This window comes from Crotalus tigris, unplaced genomic scaffold (genome assembly GCF_016545835.1).
Source record: "Crotalus tigris isolate CLP2741 ecotype Arizona unplaced genomic scaffold, ASM1654583v1 scf7180000017571.3126492, whole genome shotgun sequence".
NCBI classification, from domain to species: domain Eukaryota; kingdom Metazoa; phylum Chordata; class Lepidosauria; order Squamata; family Viperidae; genus Crotalus; species Crotalus tigris.
Window position 1 is genome coordinate 1,573,871 of NW_024096482.1, and position 21,173 is coordinate 1,595,043.

Below are 21,173 nucleotides of genomic sequence, written 5' to 3' on the forward strand. Positions count from 1 at the left end.
TCTTCAGAGCTATTCTTGCAGAGTAGCCATCTGAGAAGGCAGACCATGCTCAGATGTCATGCATATAGCCCAATGCTTGAGAGGGCGCTTAGCTTCAATTCACCACCACTCATGCTGGATCTGCCACCAAGATCTGGATCTGCTTCATTGTAGGACCTATCCTGTGCATCTTGGGGAAGAATCAAAGGAGAAAAAGCACTTTTCTCCCATGTAGTCCTTTTTAAAAAAGCATCTGCTGGAAGAACCCTTGTCCATTTCCATACATTGTGCCCTGGTGTTATGTTTTGAGGATCAGCCTATCAGTCCTCTAGAATGATGAGATATTTTATAAGAGTTGAACTTTAGAAGGTGTGTCCTCAAATACTTGTTGCACGTGATGGCATTTCAGTATATGTTCTTGATTTCTCACTTTGGAAATCTGCCTTCAGAAATCTTTCAAGCCTAGGCCTTCATTGCGTAGCTTTATTCTTCCACCACCAAGAAATCCTTCAAGTGGAACAGAAAGTGGATTAGCATGATTGATGCATTTCCAGTGTAATTCCTCATTTCATCTAACATTTCTATATAGTGCCAGTACATGGAGACAAACAGTCTAATGCCCCTGGCATATGCTTCCTGGGGTTGGCTTTAGTGTCTCATTACAAAATATGTTTTGAAGTGAAAAGCATGTGGAAATCTGCGAAGAAAGAGCAGTGGAGTTATGTTACTGTTTCTGTTTTCATTTTAAATGCATGTAAGAAACAATTATGTGTACTCCTCTCTGGGTGACAACGTGAAGGTCTCTGACTGATAGCTTGTAACAAGTACTCTGTAATTGCTGGGAATGCATTTATATATACTTATCTTTTGAGAACTTTGGTTAAACTGCAGAAAGCAGAAATAAGGCCCTAATTATGAGTGAATTTAGGTCTTAGAATAATTATGACATATCCTGATAGAAATGCTGAGATTCACAAATTGTGGAACAAGTTCCTCAGTCTCCCAATTTCAGTTAGTAACTATACTGGAATCAGTTCAATAGGATAACCATGTTGTCCTCAAATATTGCTTTTATAAGTTTCAAAGGCCTAATGTATTAAAATACAATTAGATCTTAAGTAACTAGAAAGCCATTTTTTGGGATTAACTACGGGTAAGGAGAAACCTCTAGCTTTTTTTTTTTTTTTTAACTTGGTGCCTTCCAGTTGTAAAACTCGTGTTCTCAGCAGATTCAGCTACTAGGCAGGCTGAGTGAAAAATAACAGAGGCTATATTTCTAGGCTTCTGGAGGGAAATATGTTATATGCAATTCTGGTTCTATTTTGGCTTATGACTTACAAAGGAGCTAAATATTCTCCATCCTAAATCGATGATGATTGATAACCAGATTAGTTAATGGTGCTTTAAATAGACGCTTCAATTCCCTGTTCTTTAGGACTACCAAATTTCTTTTTTCTGCTGTCTGTCCTGTGGAAAAAGCAGCTTGCATTTAAGCAGAAACACAATGGTTACGTTACATATATGTGTTTGTACATGCCTGTATACATATACACATGAATATACACACAGATGCACATACTATCTTGATACACTTCTTACAGTACTTTTTTATGCCATCCACGTTAAGTGACTTCTCTGCAAGCATTTAACAGGCTTAAAGGCTAGACAACAAAATGAGTAATTGAGGAATTATGCTAAATGAACAATATGATCCTATAAATACTCTCTTCCTTTATGCCTCAACACCTAGAGGTCAATGGAAGATATGAATTAAGAATACTAGAAATACTCAAAAAAACCTTTCTTTTTACAGGAAAGACTCAATAGCTTCTGATGCATTGAAAACAGCTGATACTCTACTACAAGAGTACATATTTTGTGTCATGTACTGTACTATTTTTTCCAGCCAACATACTTTTGAAAATAAATTATATAAATTGATTTAGGACTTTGTTGATTAGACCTCTCTAACAACCAACAAGAGTGGAAACAATCCCAAATTCCTAAAAGTTAAGAGTGACAAGAATTCCAGTAAATACAATGAAAACAAGTTCCCTGTTGTAGTCCTGTGGGAGAGGTAATTAAACATGGCTCCAAATGTTGCTAATTCCTCTGTTCAATTCTGCTCTCTTCGTAGTCATGTGACTGGGAGCAGACCTGCTATTAAGGGGGTGAAAGTAATGCACTTCATGCTTAAATGCCCTATGGCTGCCTTCATATCTGGAAACAAGCAGGAAAAGCGGGACATTAGCAAGCTGTCTGAAAAACTGGATATACTAAAAAGGAGATAAACCAGGGGCCCTCCTATCTTCCAATTTAATATCTGGATTGACACATTGCATTATGCCCTGGTTTGTTGTTAGCACAGTTCACCAGGCTGTATTGTCTGGTTCTTTCATTATGCTAAGCTATTAATTGAGCTTTACCAACCACTACACCTTAGTTCATACATTGTGCTGAGTCAAAAACAAGCAAACAACATTATGTCTTAGCATGTGTGAACCCAACATACAATCCTACTTGTTCTGTAGTGTAGGATTCCTATAATGTACTATACCATTATGTATATTTTTTTATTTACACAGTGTAATTCTAGCCACTGTGGACAGTAAATTATGGTTTAGCATGTAATATGCCAGCTAACAAGTATATTTTACTACTTCAAATGAATGAACTATTCTGATTTAATTCACAAATCTACTTTCTTTGATGAAGCAATACAGTTCAGATACCAGCTAATCGTGTAGTAATATGTCATATTGTTTGTTTTGCTGTTTTGTTTTAAATTATTGTCCTGCCTTAAAATACGAGTATTGTACAAAGTTAATAGCCATTTTTGCTCTACAAAAATGATAATCGAATTGTTCATATAGTATATGGAAATATTTTTGTATGCTAATACTTTTTAACTAAAATTACTTTGGATTTATAAAAACAAACAATAAGAATAGACTCCAGATAGGTACAATATTTTCAGTGTAAATCATACTGGATATATTTAGAAAATGATTGTGACTGGAAAGTTTTTTGGGCATACATCTGCTGTTTGCATTTTCAAAAACAGATGATATAAATGGAATAGAAAATGCCACAATTGTGTATTGATTTATATATGTAGGTTATTTCTTAGAAATTTTCAATGCACACAGTGGGCTGTTGCACAGTTCATCCTAGGAGAACTTGAAATGGGTAATTGATAAGATTTAAGTAACATTGCTAGTTATTTATTTTAACATTTTCTTTAGTTTCTGCTTTTTCCTTCATCAAGTTGGGAAGGGGATTTCTGCCAGCAAGAAGAGATTTGAACGTTATAATCCTCTCCAACTGGCACATCTTTGAATGCCTTGCACTGACAGTACAGGAAGTGAGAAATACCACTATCTAACCAGAAATACCAGTATCTAACATTGTCCTTATTTAGAAGAAGACTTATACTTGGGTTCCATAGCCATTGTTATCCTATTGAGAAGATGGCTATCTACAGTCCTACAGTGCTTTATTATTATTATATAATACCATACCATTAACATACCATACCCTATATGATACTATATGTCATAAGCCTTTGAATTAGCGTTTGACTCCTGGCAATTGCCTGGGCTGGTCTTTGCAATTTTCTTGACAAGATTTCAGAAGCTGGCTTTGCGAGGCGTGGTGGTGCAGTGGTTAGAATGCAGTACTGAAGGCTGACTCTGTTCACTGACAGGTTCAAGGTTGACTCAACCTTCCATCTTTCCAAGATTGGTAAAATGAGGACCCAGATTGTTGGGGCAACATGGTGACTATTTAAATCGCTCTGAGAGTGCTGTAAAGCATTATGAAGCTGTATATAACTCTTAAGTGATATTGCTATTGCTATTTGTACCTAAAGCAGGACTAGAACCCATACCCTCCTAGTTTCTTGCTTATACCTTACCCACTATACCAAATTGGATACCGTACCATACCATAATTTATGGACAGATGCCATAAACATGCCACTTGTTGGCATCTGTGGAGTTTGTGTGTGTGTGTGTGTGTGTGTATGCAACATAAAACATAGACAAAACAAAAGGCAAAGTAAATGTCTTCCTTGCACCACTCACTGAAACACATGTTAATAGCTTTTTTACAATGCTTCATGGCTTGGGAACAGCTTGAGAATAGGTATCTTGAGGTTGCTGGAAATGCAGTCTTCTTCAATGGTCAGGAGTTTATGCAAGGAACACCTGGACCCTTTCAGTGAGTTACCAGCACTTCCAGGATCTTCCATGTTGTTGTTTTTCTCAACTCATTGCTTGCACATTGCATTCTAAATTCAGATGGGAGTCCATACATGTTCAATAAAAGAATAAATTGTCTCTTGACTCCATTCAAGATGAGAACTGGATTACCTTCATGTTTTCCTTTCATTACTGTTTTCTTTTGGAAAATGTTGATTTCCAGTTGTCAATGGTAGGCATATATATTAGTATCCTGTTTGGACCCTAAAATACACTACAGATCAAGAATTTGTGTGCTGTTTCAAGCAGTCATGCTACTGCCTTGATACAAGAGTTCCATTGGTAGAATTTGTCAGATTGCTGGGTGTGATCTACAAAATTCTACACTGCTTGGGATGAGACCAAATTCCACACGGGTGTTTCAGAAAAGCCTTTGTTTCAAAGGCAGAGTTGGTGGAGGCAAAAAATGAGGTTATATCTTCCAGGGTCTAAAGCTTGTTGTCAGTGGAGGTCCACCTTGCCTTAGTTTTGTGGCAGGGAAATATATTTTTATTTGCAAATGTTTGAAATGTTTTGTTACTGACTTTAGTATTAATCTGGTATTTTTGGAAGTATTTGTGTTTGCTTAAGTGCTTTTAATTTGAGTCATCTTTTGTTGTTGTTTTGCATTTTGTTGTTTTTTTGAGGGGTCCTTGGTGCTCTCTGGGCTTGCTTGTTTTCTTGCAGATGTTTCATTACCCTAACTAGGTAACATCATCAGTGCTAGTAAGGAGTCTGTCTGCTGTTTATATTCTGGTGTCTTGCCTGTCAGGGTGGGTGGGGATGGTCTTAGAGATTCTTTAGTTGGGCTTTTACAAATGGCTCTATGGCAGTTTCTTGATTGGGATATTGCTCACTTGACTGTTGGTCTGAAGGTGACCTTGGAGTTAATCTATGCCAGGGGTCTTCAAACTTGGCAACTTTAAGACTTTAAGACTTGTGGACTTCAACTCCCAGAATTCCAAAGCCATCCAGGATTACTGCTGCTGATTACTGAAGTGCTGGAGTCTTTTTCTCTTTGGGGCTGGTTGATTCTCTTTTTTGCACAATCTATAGATGTTGTTAATGTCTATGTGCCTATAGATGGTTGATCTGTCAGAGTACCAGGCTTCTAGAAATTCCCTGGCATTTTTGGATTTGGCCTGGTCTAGGATTGTCACATTTTCCCAATTGAAATTATGGTTAAATATGTCTATAGGTTGTGAAATTAAAGAATTTTTGTCATGCCTTTTGACTGCCAGTTGGTGTTCATGGACGCCTTCTGCCAGTCTTCTGCCTGTTTGTCCTAAATGGTGGTTGTTGCAGTTCTTACATTATATATTATAGATGGCTCTTGTTTTTTCTTCTAGGGTTGTTGGGTCTTTGGGTTTACTTAGGATGTTTTGAAGGGCTTCAGTTGGCTTATGTGCTACCTGATTCCATGTGGTTGTAGTAGTCTATTTGTGGTTTCTGAGATATTCTTGATGTATGGCAGTGTAATTCTTTTTAGGGTTTGTGTTGGTTGTACTGTATTGGGTTGAATGGTCAGGGACTTTTTGATGAAGTTGTGTGTGTTGTATAGATGCTCCATTTCCTTTTTCTGCTGTTCTGGATTGCTGCAATGAATTTGAGCTCATTTAAATAAAATCCTTACACAGCTTCTCTTGTGGGAGGTTGGGTTGTTGCTTTGGTAATGGAGCACCCGGTTAGTATGGGTGGTTTTTCTGTAGACTTGCATTTCTAGTTTGCCATTGTGGTCTCTGCTGATCAGGATGTCCAGGAAGGGTAGCAACTTGTTGTTTTCTTCTTCTCTAGTAAACTGGATTCCTTTAAAAATATTATTGTGAGTGTTCTCTAATTGTTCCTGTTTTATTATAGTGAAGGTGTTGTCTGCATATCTGGTCCATATTTTCAGTTGTATTTGTGGAAGTGCTATGGCTTCTAGACGTTGCATGATGACCTCCACTATAAGTCCTGAAAACAGTAATCCCATAGGTGTCCCTAATTTGTTGGTAAATTTGGCTATCAGATTGGAAGTATGTAATTAAGCAGAGGTTTATGAGATCAATAATCCGGGGTGTTTTGATCTTCGTGTATTCTATTAAGTCAAGTATAGTGTGAAGCACTGCAATCATGGATTCTTTGGCCAATTCTGGATCTATAGATGTGAACAGGGCTGTGACATCAAATGAGGCCATGATTTCATCCTCATCTATAGTCACATCCCTGATTGTTTGAAGACACTGTAGTGGAGAGTTAATTGAGTGTTGGCTTCCTCTTGTGAGATGCTCAAGCATTTTTGTTAGTTCTTTTGCAATTTTGTATGTAGGGGTTCCTGGTAGAGATGCAATTGGACAGAGAACTATGCCAGGTTTGTGTATTTGGGGGCATCCATAGAAGCGTGGGAGGATAAGGTCTGCTGCTTTTCATCCATCATTGTTCTTCTTTGGTAATTTGGCCTTTCTTAATGAGGTCACTGGGGGTTCTCTTGATCTGGTTGTCTAGTTTTTGTATTCTATTCATGTTCACAGGGATGTATGTTTCTTTGTTCTCCAGTATTTCTTTTGCTTTTTGTTGGTATTGTGTTCTGTCCATAATCACTGTGGTTCGGCCTTTGTCTTTGGGTAGGATAATGATGGTCTGGTCCTTTTTTAGGTTTCTGAGGGCTATTCTACTATAAATTGATTCTGTTCCTGCCATCTTCTCATCTGTGGAATGATGCTTTGTCTAATGTTTTCTTGCACCTCTGTGGAGAGTTTGGTGGTTTTAAATGCCCCTTCTAGAGTGCAAAAAATTCTAGGTGATTGGCATCACCTCTATTATAGTTGAGTCCTTTTTGTAGAATCCTGTGTTCTGCCATGGATAGTGGGCGGCTGGATATGTTGACTACCCATTCAGGTTCCATTGGGGGGTTTTTTGGTTTACCTCTAAGCACTGATTTTTAAATAAAAAGTGAAGCTTTATGTATTCCTGTTAGATGTTGCATAAGACCTTGCGTTTCTACTAGAAACTCACCATGTGCCCATGCTTATTTATTCATAAAGATATAATAAAGCTTGTCTGACTTTGAGCCGTTCACATATCATGCAAAACCATGAAGTGATTTGTTTTATTCTGACTAATTGTGTTCTGTAAATCCAGCTCTTTTTTTATGAACTGCAATTTGCAGCTTAGTGCCTTGTGTGAACTTCTGGCTTGTGCAACAAACAATGGTTATGTCATATGAATCCAGTCAAAAGTTGGCAAATAGCAGACCATGGAAACTCACAATTCAGGGACTGAATAGAATACAGATGCCTCTGATTTTTGTTAGTGTTTAACTCTTTACACATTATAGCTAAAATTGCCTAGATTGTCAACGGAAGGTTTTTTCTTTTTTTAAGAAAAAACCCTGTGGATTTTGTTTCAAATGATCTGGATTTTTTAAAAAAAAGATATATAATATATAATAACAAAATTAATTCTTGGCATTAAGATATTTAAAATGAATTCATGCTTAAAGAATTTACATAAGCACATGAATAGCAGCATTTTGGAACTATGCAAGAAATGACAAACTAATTACCATTTCTAGGAATTGGCTCAAAACTAATAATCTCTTCTCACCCGCTTTACTTTTGAGATGCTTCATCTCTTCTATTTTGTTCAGCAGTAACAGCATAGTAATAGGTCATTATGTCACCCCTGCTTATCAGCTTCAGACATTAAGAGAGTGAACGGGTGATTCTCTACAATATACTACATGTTGCTTCTGTCAGCTGGAGATGCATCATCTGAAGTCAGCACAAAGTATTGCAAACCTTGGAAGCAATATTAGGAGGCCAAGGACCATCTGGACAAAAGACTGATTCTGCTTCCAAGAGCCACAGATGTGATGCCTGGTATGCAGATGGATTGGGACGTCTTATTGAATATTTATCTTGTCACAGAAAAGTTCCAAAACTTTAGAAGCACACAGGGTCATTATGAGGATTTTGAAAAATTGCTGGAATACTGCATTTGAATTATACAAGAGAAAAAGGAAAGAATCAACCATTTTTTGACATTCATCTCATGCATACACGGGCATACTACTGTACTATTTAATAATAATAATAATAATAATAATAATAATAATAATAATAATAATAATAATAATAATATAATAACAACAACAATAATAAAATAAAAATAAAAGTTGGAAGGGACTTTGGAGGTCATCTAGTCCAACCCCCTGCTCAGGCAGGAAACCCTATACCATTTCAGACAAATGGCTGTCCAATCTCTTCTTAAAAACTTCCAGTATAGGAGTATTCACAACTTCTGGAAGCAAACTGTTCCACTGATTAATTGTTCTAACTCAGGAAATTTCTCCTTAATTCTAGGTTGCTTCTCTCCTTAATTAGTTTCCATCCATTGCTTCTTTTCTTGCCTTCTTGCCTTGGAGTATAGCTTGACTCCCTCTTTTTAATGGCAACCCCTGAAATATTGGAACACTTCTATCATGTCACCCCTCATCCTTCTCTTCATTAAACTAGACATACCCAATTCCACAACCGTTCCTTATATATTTTAGCCTCCAGTCCCCTAATCATCTTTGTCGCCCCATGTTGCTCTTCTCTATACTCTGGATGTAGTATTCCAGGTGTGGCCTTACCAAGGCTTGTAAAGTGGTATTAACAGTTCACGTGATCTTGATTCTATCCCTCTGTTAATGCAGCCTAACACTGTGTTGGCTTTTTTGGCAGCTGCAGCACACTGCTGGCTCATATTTAAGTGAGTGTCCACTAGGACTCCAAGATCCCTCTCACAGTTACTACTATTGAGTAAGGTATCATATACTATACCTATATATTTGGTTTTTCTTGCCTAAATGTAGAACTTTACTTTTTTCACCACTGAATTTCATTTTGTTAGATAGTGCCCAGTGTTCAAGTCTGTCCAGATCCTCCTGTATCTTAAGCCTATCTTCTGGAGTGTTGGCTATTCCTGCCAGCTTGGTGTCATCTGCAAATTTGATGAGTTTCCCATCTATTTCCTCATCCAAATCATTGATGAAGATGTTGAAGACCGCTGGGCCCAGAACAGAGCCCTGCGGCACCCCACTACACACTTCCCTCCATGTAGATGCAGTTCCATTGAGGACCACATGCTGAGTATGGCTGGTTAGCCAGCTACGAATCCATCTGATGATGATGCTGTCTAACCCACATTTTTCTATCTTATCAAGTAGTAGGTTGTGGTCTTCTTTATCAAATGCCTTACTGAAGTCCAAGTAAATTATATCCACAGCATTCTCTGTCCACTAATTTTGTCTCCTGGTGAAAGAATGCAATGAGATTTGTCTGGCATGATTTGTTTTTGGCAAACCCATATTGGCTTTTGGTGTTGACTTTGTTTGCCTAGGGGTTCTCTGTTTCATTGCTTATCTTTTCCAGAATCTTCCCAGGTATTGAGATTCTGGATCCATTTTTCCCCCTTTTTTTGAAGATGGGAACTACATCAACTCTTTTCCAGTCCTCTGGTAGTTCCCCAGTGCTCCAGGATCTTTGAAAGATATAGTTCAGTGATTCTGAGATCACATTTACCAGTTCCTTCAGAACCTTAGGGTATAGTCCATCTGGTCCTGGTGATTTGAACTCGTCTAGGGTAGACAGGTGCTCACTTACCATATTCTTGTCTATCTTAACTTGTGTTTCTAATCTATTTTTTACGGTACTGTTTTTGATAGGTTGGACTGTTTTATCCTTTTGTGTAAAGACGGATGCAAAAAACAAGTTAAGTAGTTCTGCTTTCTCCCTGTTGCTTGTCACCTTCTTGCCACTTTCTCTTACTAATGGACCAATCCTTTTCTTTTTCCTTGTTTTTTACATGTTGAACAAAGCTTTTTTTGTTATTTTTTACTTTGGCATTTCTGGAAATCAGTCTCCAGTTGCAAATATATATATTGTCTTTATTATTATTACAGCTAAAGACAGACTATAATCCAGTCAAATTTCAAATGCCTTAGTTGCATATCTAATTGGTTGACTTGCACATTATACTTGTTTAATTACAACTTCTGTCATAATTAGCTGGGTTCTCACTTAGCTATACACTTTCAACTGGTCATGTTGAGAAGGCTTGAGGTTAACAAGCTGGAGAACCACACATTGCCAGTCTTTCTTTAGACTACTGCTAGCCCCTCCCGGCTAGATAATAATATAATAGAACTTTCAACCTCAGTAGAAGTTCCTTGAACAACAAATTCTAAAAGGATCTTTGGTATTCTTGTGGTTTTGATCTGACTTGTTCGACCTGACTCCTGGCTCTTGATTTTGGAACAGTGTTTCTCAACCTTGGCAACTTTAAGATCTGTGGACTTCAACTCCCAAAATTTACCAGCCAGCAATGCTGGATAGGGAATTCTGGAATTTCAAGGCCACAATCTTAAAAGTTGCAAAGATTGAGAAACCCTGCCCTAGAGTGCTGACATATCAGATTGCATTCATATTTCAGACTTTGATCTTGCTGAAACATACAACTTCAAATTAAGATTGGACAGTCATCCTAGGTCACAAATTATCTCAAGTGGCCAAGTGGTTTAATACTCTTAAAATACCTCAATATGTTAGAGAAGGCTGCTATTTTAATTACAAAGAATATAATTCCAGATGCATTTACCTGATGAAAGAAACTTTAGAGAACATTCATTCACAATGACAGGTAGATGTGGAAAGCTGATATGTTGAGGGGATTATCTTGGTTGTGTATGTATGCTGAGTTCTCACAGTATATTTATCCATGGTTAAGTCAGCTCATAGTTTACTGAATTAACCCACTTTCCTGAGTTCATGTACTTAAATATACTTAAATCACGAACTAAATATATGGGCTTGCTCTACACAACATACTACACTAAAATGTGGTAGTATTTTGTGCTCTGTTGTATGAAAGCAAACATACATAAGGCACATCTTGACCCACACCATCTGGATAAAGCCAAGTTTAATTAATTTTTTTATTTAGGCTTTATTGCAAAAGTACTGGAAGATTCCTGTATTTTGCTAAATAGAGAGCAGTGTGGAAAGAAAAAAAAACTGGTTGATGAAAGTTGACATGCAGTGTTTGGAAGCAACTCCAGCAATGATTTTTTTTTCATGGTGATCTTGGATTAGCTGTGTAGAGATGTTAAGAATATGAAGCTATAGACAAATTCAGTAAGCTGATTCAGAGTAGTCACATTTTTCTTTCTTTCTGGCAATATCCTGTGCCTTCAACTTGCATCTGGAAAGTCAAAAATTAGGCATGCATAATCTCCCCTCTCCTTGAAAAAACAAGAATGGTGAAAGTTTCTGCATGAATTTTGAACTTGAACATATTATTGCTGGGAAATAACCCTTTCCTATCTAATGGAAAGGATTTACTACATCCTGACTAATTTATCTTGCAACATAACTTCTGTTTACAAGGCTTCAGGCCAAAATGTTAGACTTCTATTGTATAATGGAATAAAAATAAATGTAAAAACAGGAACTCTCTAATTAAAAGATAGGAACCTTAAGTGACATTAGTTTCCCAAAGTAATTTCTCACAAGATTTTGAGAGGTGCTGTTTCTTAAATTACCATCAACAAATTTATTGCAATCATTTAGATATGAGAAATCAAGAATTAACTATACAGGAAGTGCTGCAGTTCAATGACAGAGCATATGCTTTGTGTGCCAGAGTTTTAACTTTTGACATTTCCAAGGAAGTCTAAGAAGTTCTGTTTGACATCTGTGAATGCAGCTTAGAGTTAATGTAAGATTGGGTATGTTCACCAGACATGCTTAGTTTATTTTGGGACTACCCATGGCATCAGGCACCAGCAAAACAGGATCAGTCTGGTTTACTAGACGACATCCATCTTGGCTAGTATCCCAACCACTTTTGCAATGGCTGTCCGGTCTACAGTTTATATTTTTCTTGTTGTCGAAGTTAAAAATCAAAACAAAACCTTAAAACTATAGCGGTATTGCAAATGAAGGCTCTTCATTTTTGTTGCTCCATTTCTCCACCTGTACATATACTGTATGAAAAAAAAGTGAAAAAAAAAATACATTTCAGCTAGATCACATTTTTTATTATTATTTAGCTCCTGTTTCTGGCTATTTCTCTCCTTGTGATTTATGGTATCTTGAGAGCATCACCTAGCCATCATGTGAAGAGGAGTTCATTCTCATTACTATTATTTTGGCCCAACAGTGGTTGGTTGATCCTAGAATATGCTATGAATGCCTATTAAAAATGATCTCTTCTTCCAAGGTTAGAAGAGAGAATGTCACAATAATAATCTCTTTCATGTTCAGACAATGTGGGGTGCTTATGTTCATTGAGTTAACTTTAAATAAACCTAAGGCCCAGATTTGTTCAATATGCTAGATCTGAAAATGTTACCTTGTTTAATGTGGCATATAAAAATGATCAAAGAATGTCACAGATGATGTAATTTCTTGTGTCTCAATCTAGTAATTTGCATTAGATTACATTACTATTGTGAAAGAAGCATCATACTCTGAAATTAGAATTGTTGGTTAGATTTTGAAAGTAAGGAAAGTAAGTTTGTCTACACTGTTCTGTGTACATTAGAACTATAATTCCTCTTTTAGCTATAAAGTTTGGGAGCTCTAAGCCTCAAACATTGTGAAGAAACTTGCTTGGGAAAGGATAATTTATTTATTTATTTGTGTAATAACATTATGGCTATTAGCTGGGCATTTCTTAAACAGACTGTTTATGGCTCCTCAGACCGTTTATGGCAATGAACATAGAGTGGCTATTTTCCATATTGTGCTAGGCTATAATATAAGTTGTTTGGTTTGAGCTATTCATGAACTCAGGTGTTGTAGTTCATAATCCAAAATTTGTCTTAGCCTTGTATAAGAGTGCTTTGCTTTATTCAGCAAAGCATAGTTAGACAACCTATGGTTTGGTGTAGAGCTGTTCCAACTGCAGCCCCAGATCTGGATGTAATCTTTGAAAGTCTTGAGGATGACCCTCAGAGACCTCCAATAATTGATTCCAAGTGGCAGTTTTTAATATAACAAAAGGAAGAATATTAAATATTTTTTATTTAATTGTAGATTAAAAGAAACTGATATAATTTATACTGACTCAATACATTAATTTTCTGCCTTGGCATTCTAGATTTGACAGTTGGCCAGAAAAAGTTGTGAACCTCTTTGGTGCAATGCCTGCGCACAGAAACATACACTAAGGTACTTTCAGGAGATCCCTTGCCTTCTGTCTGTTTGCTTCTTGTACAGATAGTCCTCGTCTTATGACCACAATAGGCATTAGAATTTTCATTGCTAAGCAAGGCAGTTGTTAAATGAACCACACCCTTTTTTGTCCTGACTTTTAAGCAAATCACTGCAGTTGTTAAGTGAATCCCACGGTCCTTAAGGAAATGCAGCTTCCCCCATTGACTTTCCTTATCGGAAACCAGCTGGAAATGGTTGGAAATGACAACCACAAGACCCAACCCCCCAAATATTGCAACTGTTGTAAATTCATGCTGGTTGCCAAGTGCCCAAATTTTGATTATGTAACTGTGGGGATGTTGCAAACTAGTCTTTAGTCACTTTTTCCAGTGCCATTGTAACTTCAAATGGTCGCTAAATGAATAGTTGTAAGTCAAGGGCCTCTGCTTGTATAAGAAGGGTCTTTAAAAGTGCCGCTAAGTCGTCAGTATTCTCACAACCAAGTGAAACTGACCTTGTAACATTTCTGGTATGTTAGAGAACAATTAAAATTCTTTTGTACAGTATTGTTGCTTCCTAGGTCATCTTGCATGATTAGCTTCCTTTATTCTACAATCAAGTGTCCATTAGTTAATCACTTTGCTCACAGAGTCTTGTAACCAAAGTACTGTATTAAGTAAGTAATTCTGTAATTAAGTAATCATTTCAGGCAGACACAACCATGTAAAGCTATCTAGTGTTCCTCTCGTCCAGGCAGTTCAGAGTAGCGTAACAGTCTTTGCTCTCTTCTCCTCCTTATTTTATCTCATAACAATCCTGTGGAGATGGTTTGGCCATGACATATTTCTTATGCACTTTGGATGGAACTTCATTGGTATAATTTTTGATGTCTGATACTGTTGGTATTCTAAATACACAATCACAAAACACACACATACACCTGTGTGTGTGTGTGTGTGTGTGTGTGTGTGTGTGTGGTGTGTATGAAATCCAGCTTCAACAGCTAATCCAACGTTGTGATGACTGGCTCTCCAACCCATCTTTTTGGTTATGTTTTCCCTTAATAATCAACCCCAGACCGCCTTCACCCCAATGGCCCTGCAACTGGTTGGTAGAAGGTTTTTAAGTTGATTCCATGTATTACCCAGTAAGGTGCACTTCAGTTTATTGAGATGTGGTTTTAAAGTATCTTTGTGTAAATAACAGAGGGAAAAGACGCTGTTCCTTTTTCCTCCCTGAAGAGCTGAGGAATAAGTACAATGCCACTGACAGAGCAAAATACAAAAATAAAAAAAATCCTATCAAGCGATGGGCTGCTTAAAATAAAATTTTAAAAATAATAATTGCTTTTTTAGAAGTGAAGAAGTCTACTTCAAACAATCCTGCAGAAAGTAATACAGGTAGTTGTGACAGGAAAGTAGAATTTTATTAGAAATTTCCACTACGTATCTATTGAGTTGCACAATTGTGAACAGCAACAAAATTAATACTCACAGTTACATTCCTGTACAGATTTGGATGTATGAATGCAATCAATGAGCTTGTTTTAAAGAGGGAATTATTTTAAAAGGTCCATGGGAGTCCCCTGCAAAAAAATAATGTTCCACTCTCTTTGATTTTTCCTTCCTCTACAATACTAAATATTGTGTGGTTCAAGCTCATGATAAAAAAAAATCATTGTTGTGCAAGATTTGCAGTCATATGCCCATAGATCAACTGTGGAGTTATTGCCACAGCGTGTCTTACACATGAAAGCTGTGTGTTTTGTTATCAAGTGACCTGTATAGTAAGAAAACCAAAGTCATTGGGTATATTTGCTCAACATTTCCTAATCTCCAGGATGAATTGGGTAAAACAGTTATCAAATGATAGGATTAGATCTTAAGGATTTAAATTTCAGGAATTAAAAGAAGATAAAAGTTAAAAGAAACTTAGTATTAAGAATAACCTTTCAGAAAGACTGAGCACACAATACTCTGTATTCACAACTAATAGTCAGGTCTGGGACTAGGACTGAAATAAACTCAAGTTTGAGTCCTTCAACCACATAAGTCACTTAGTAATTCTGAACCACTCACTTTCAGTCAAACCTATTTCACAGAGAGGTTTTGAAGATAAAATAAGAAGACAGGTAAATAAGATTAGAAGCAGAGCATGAACACAAATATAAGTACAGAAAACTGTCGGGGTGCATCCAGTAAGGAATTTGGTCTATAAGACTCTTGTCACATTATTCAACCAAACCCTGATGTATGTAATCCACCTCCTCCTGATGGAGGCATTATTAAGAATTGGAAATGACACTATTAAATTAATACACCTAGGGCAGGGGTGTCAAACTCGCAACGTCATGTGATGTGTTGTGATGTATCGCAACTTTTTTTCCATTGCCGGCAATGAGGTTTTGCCATGACGCATTCGGCCCGCAGGCCGGCAGTTTGACACCCCTGACCTAGGAGATTAATACAAACTATATTTGACTGAAAATGAACTTGCCATTTTATCGTACAATAAAGGATTTGGGATACACCTGTGCATATCCATGCCCTTCTTCTCTTGGCCTCCCTGCACTTACACCAATCCACATTCTCCTTCCTTCGGCTTTCTGAATTTGAGATGCATCTCAGCACCTTGTCCCTCAACCCATGTGCAGGCTGCATAGGGTCTCCTGGGCCTCCACATTCCCCTATGGCAGGGGTGTTAAACTGCTGGCCCCTGGGCTGGATGCATCATAGTGAAACCATGCCCACCCCATTGCCGACAATGGCAAAAAAGTCACGATACGTTGCGACACATCACGTGACGCCGCAGGTTTGACACCCCTGGCCTATGGCATGCTCTTTCTGAACTTCTACTGTTTCCCACTCAATGACCCGACCTGTGCAACTTGGAGTTCTGAAGGCAAATGCGACTGCCTGGATTGCTGTTGCTAAGCAATGCGGTCACATGATATTGCGCTTTACAATCATGTTGATTAGCGACAGCAATCCTGGTCTCAATTTCCATAATAACCTGAAGACTACTTACTTGTATTTATTTGTTTTTCTATTACATGTATTACATTGTGACTCCTGATACCTTTTGTTAGTTTACATCCAGTTTGTAAACCCAAAAGTATTAGAATCCACAATAAATTAAAATGATCAGTTATAAGTTTCTTTAAGATCTACTATACAGGTCAGGTTCCCCCAGCCTGGAATGCCTTGCAGAGACCTACGTGGCTACAGAAAAAGTTGATCCTAAGGGCCGGTTTAGTTAGGGATGGATCGAGTCACTTGTAGTTTAATACAGGGCTTTTCAACCTTTTCACCCATTGTACCACTTTTAGGATATGGCAATATCTGAGTACCACCAGTCGCCTAGCAAGGTGTCAAAAACTTGATGACCAAAAAAGGGGGGGAGTGATAAAATACAGGTAGTCCTTGACTTACAACAGTTGCTTAGTAACTTTCGAAGTTACAATGGCACTGAAAAAAGTGCCCCCCAAGCCACAGCCGAGCAAGACACCTGCCTTCCCACCTGGCGGTGCTCTTCCTCCTGTCCGAGGTTTCCATTGTTGTGAGCATTTCTGTTGAGGATTGGCAGCGGGGGGGGGGTGAGGGGGTGTTTGGTTTTTATTCCCCCCATCTGCTGGGTGGTTGCAGCAGGTTTTGGTCACTTCACATGACCCTGGGACACTGTGACCGTCATAAATATGAATCAGTTGCCAAGCATCTGAATGTAAATCACAAGACCCTGGAGATTCTGCAACATTCCAGTTGACCGGCGCTTCTTCTGGGCTCAGCGGAAGCACCAGGATCAGCGCCGAGCTCCAGCTGGAGCCTGGCACTGATCCTGGTGCTTCCGCTGCGCCCTGACAGCCCTGCAGCTCCAGCTGTCTCTCGCTCAGGCTTGTGTGGTGCTGCCACCAGTTCAGCTCATTACCCTGCCCCGCTACTACTTTTCTAGGATGGTTGTGTACCACCTGCCAGGTGCCAATGTACCACAGGTGGTACCCGTACCACTGGTTGAAAAGCCCTGGTTTAATATATTGTGTGAACCAGGCCTATTATTCAGTGTCCCATCCAAAGTCAGTCATAGCTTCAGAACCCCTCACATGCTTAAATACTGAGGGTAATGAAAAGCAAAAAACGCATTTATGACTATTGAAAATGCTTAAAAAAATTATTTTAGCAATTTTATTTTAATAATTAAGCCATAGAATCAGCAGTCACAGTGAACACATGCTTTTTTTTTTAAAAAAAAAACAACCTCTGCCCCTGTGGTCCCATATAATATAATAATGTAATCCAAACTAAAATATTATTCTGAACTTGAATTTCTAAAACAGCTCATTATAATCTAAATAACCAAAGGCGGAACAAAAAATTCCCAAAAAAACACTTAATGGCTAGACTTGCTTGTCTGCTAGAACCTGTTTAGCTATGAGCTGTTGCCCTGAATACTGACAGTGAGTTACTCAACTCTTTCTTGTAAGTGTGGGTGACATTTTAAAGCAAAATCCTTGAGCATGGTGGGAACAAATTAGCTAGTTTTGTTATAGTATAAAAAGATTGACTGTTAGCTTTGTCATGCCAATATAAATGCATTCATACAAACTTAAAAGAATGGAAAACTTTGAGAATTTTAACTAAAGTGAAGAATCGACTGGAGGCTAGAGATTAAAATAAAATTATGTTGTGGATCAGATCACATAAGGAAAAGAACTGATTGTAATCTCTCAATTCTCTCTTTGTAGAATCCAAACTAGAAGGTAAATATTCTAAATTGTTTAAGCATAGAAGCCTGCAGACTATTCTATTTATTTGCCTACTCTAAATGAGCAGATTGTAGTCACAATAACAAAATGTCCGTAGTACAATTAAAATTGTTATAATAAACAATAAGTATTCTCCAATACTAACCATTAATAAAATCATAAAATAGTCAAAAAGCAATAAAAATGATAATACGTATAAACTGAATACCCTTTTAACCAATTCTATTTTAATGATATCCTGAAGCCTAACAAGGTAGGAGATGATTGGATTTCAGGGACGAGGGAGTGCTAGAACATTGGTACTGACATCGAGAAACAGGGTTTATGGGCTTCTATCCCCTTAAGTTCATGGACTATTTGTAGCCTTTCTAAAAAAAATTTTTTTAAACATTTTATTAGATTATAGAATAAAATACAAAAATACAAAAGCAAATAATAGGACACAGTGGGGAGGGAAAAGCGAAAGAAAAGTGAGAAAAGGCATTGACTTCTGATTCCTTCTATTGCAGTAGAATAAAGCATTAACATTGAACCTCAACTTTTTACTTTTCCATAATAGTATAAACCAGCCATTTCTATGACACAAATCAATCTAATTAGTAAAACCCAAAATCAAAGTTTCATTTTTTTCCACTTCAAGCACAAAGTCCAGAAGCAATCTCCAAATAGAAACAAAAGTACGGTACTTATATTATTTTCTTTACTCAAAATGGTCAATTTGGTCATCTCTGCCAACTCCATCAGTTTCTGTCGCCATTTGTCCATAGTGGGAATCATAGCCTTGTAGCCTTGTCAAAGTTGGACAAGTCAAAGTTGAGAAAAGGAAGCCATCCTAGAAATACCCTGATGCCAAGCCCAGTGGTGGGATTCAGCCAGTTCAGCTGAACTGGTAGCTAATTTTTTGTTGCCCAGGCCAGAATGGATTTCTGGTAGCGCATCCACACATAGAACTGGTTGTTCACATATTTGAATCCCACCACTGGCCTAGCCATGTAGGATTTTAAAGCCAGAGCTGTGAGTTGGGCAGCCTTATAAATCTAAATAGTAAATAAATAAAACCAAGACTTTAAGATGCTGATAGAATCAAAGATAAAACCTAGAACTAGATGTGATATGCCTATTTGGCAAGTATCTGCCTACACCTAGCCACTGCACTCTAGATTAATTGAAACTTCTGTGTGGTATTCAAAGACACAAAGACACTAGGATTTATTAGTCGATCACACATATATTTAAAAATTGGCCTGCAATGTATATTACATGAAGCAGCTGCTGTGAAGTTTGCTGTAGGTTTGTTTAGGTTTTATATAAGAGAAGAAGAGGATGATCAACTACAAGGTGGATAGACTCAGTTACAATAACAATTGTGCACAAATGGAAGATCTGAAGACCAAGTTAGAAGAAAATCTAGTAATGTGGTTGCTAAGAGTCAGCACAGATTTGATGGCACTTTACCTACCTTCCTTCCTACCTTTCTTTTAGTATTTTTATCAATAATAGACTAAAATGAAAGGGGAAAAAAGATTAAAAGCAGTTAAGAATAGCATTATGACCCATTCTGTTCAAATCACATAATACTATTAATGTGTAAGAACCAAACCCAAATATTCCTTTTGCAGGCACAAGACATTTATGCTATATTCATATAGATCCTCTTATCTCTTCTGGTTATCTTGCTTGCCTTGGGACAATTCATTTCCGCTTTCATAAATCAGTTTGGTTCTAGAGTCATTGCATTTTCAGTAAATCTTCCCTTCAGGCTTGGTTTCTGCTCATAATGCAGTTGTTCATTTCCTAATTCATACTTCTTATTAAGATTTGCAGTTTCTATTTTAAGACCTTCAATCAATATTAAAAAGGCTCAAAATACATTAGTATATTCACCCTCAATCTATATATGAAAAGCTCTAAAGAAAAGTGAGAGCCTATATAAGATCTCTTGGACTAGTCGCAATTGTTACCGGTGATAGGAATATTACTGGAAATTCAAAATATTTTAAGTATCAAATACATAATTCTGCCAATTAGTGGATCTGTCTGACTGCAACATTATGTACGTGTTCATTGAAACTAATTAATCTCTAGTAACTTTGTTTTGTAGCTTGATGACATTTTGTGCTGTCATCACTTTTGTGGTTAAAGATAGTTAAATTAATGATAATTTTGTGAAACATTTGTTGTATTTTACAGAGGTTAATCCTGATTTTCAAGAAAAATAGAAATAATAGTGCCTTTGGATATAATAAATTTAGAATGTATCTTAGTAGTACAGTAAACACATCATGAAAATCCACAGCAAGTCCTGACATTTTTTCCCCCATACATCATTTATGGCAAAGTAGCCGGCAGAACCCAGCTGTAATCCTTCGAGGAACATGATTAAACACAGTAAAGTTTAGCTCTAAGTAAATATACATTCTACTTGACTGTATCCTTTACACAAGTATCCTCTACTGCATGGAAATGATGTCTACATCAGAATTTAATGTTAGGAATAGTAACCCTTAGCAATGTAAATGAGATGAAATGCAGGAAAAGGGGGTCCACTGGAATATGCATCAAATTGTATTGCTTTCTGATGTCCATTTGCACTGCAGTAATTGCAAACCCTGTAAGTTAATTTTACTTATCTCCTTTTAAACTAGTAAAGACAATTATATTTTTATTACCTACTAAATGTAATCAGTAACTCAGTAACTCTAAATGTATTGTGTACAATAATTTAGAATGTTATCTTAAGTTTGAACTGTACATTGTTATAAATAACTGCAGTTTATTATTGTTGAACAATTATTTTATTGTATATCTATTGTGCTCATAGTGATAAATATATAATAAAGCTACTACCATTTCTCATTGCATTATCCCAGATTTTGACTGAACCAGTGAAGCAAATGTTTTCAAGAACAGGGGTCCCAAACCTGTGGGCCCCAGTCCACTAGTGGGCCATGAAGGTATTGTAACCGGGCTGCAGAAATGCATCATTTGCGCAAGCAGCACTAGATGAGCATG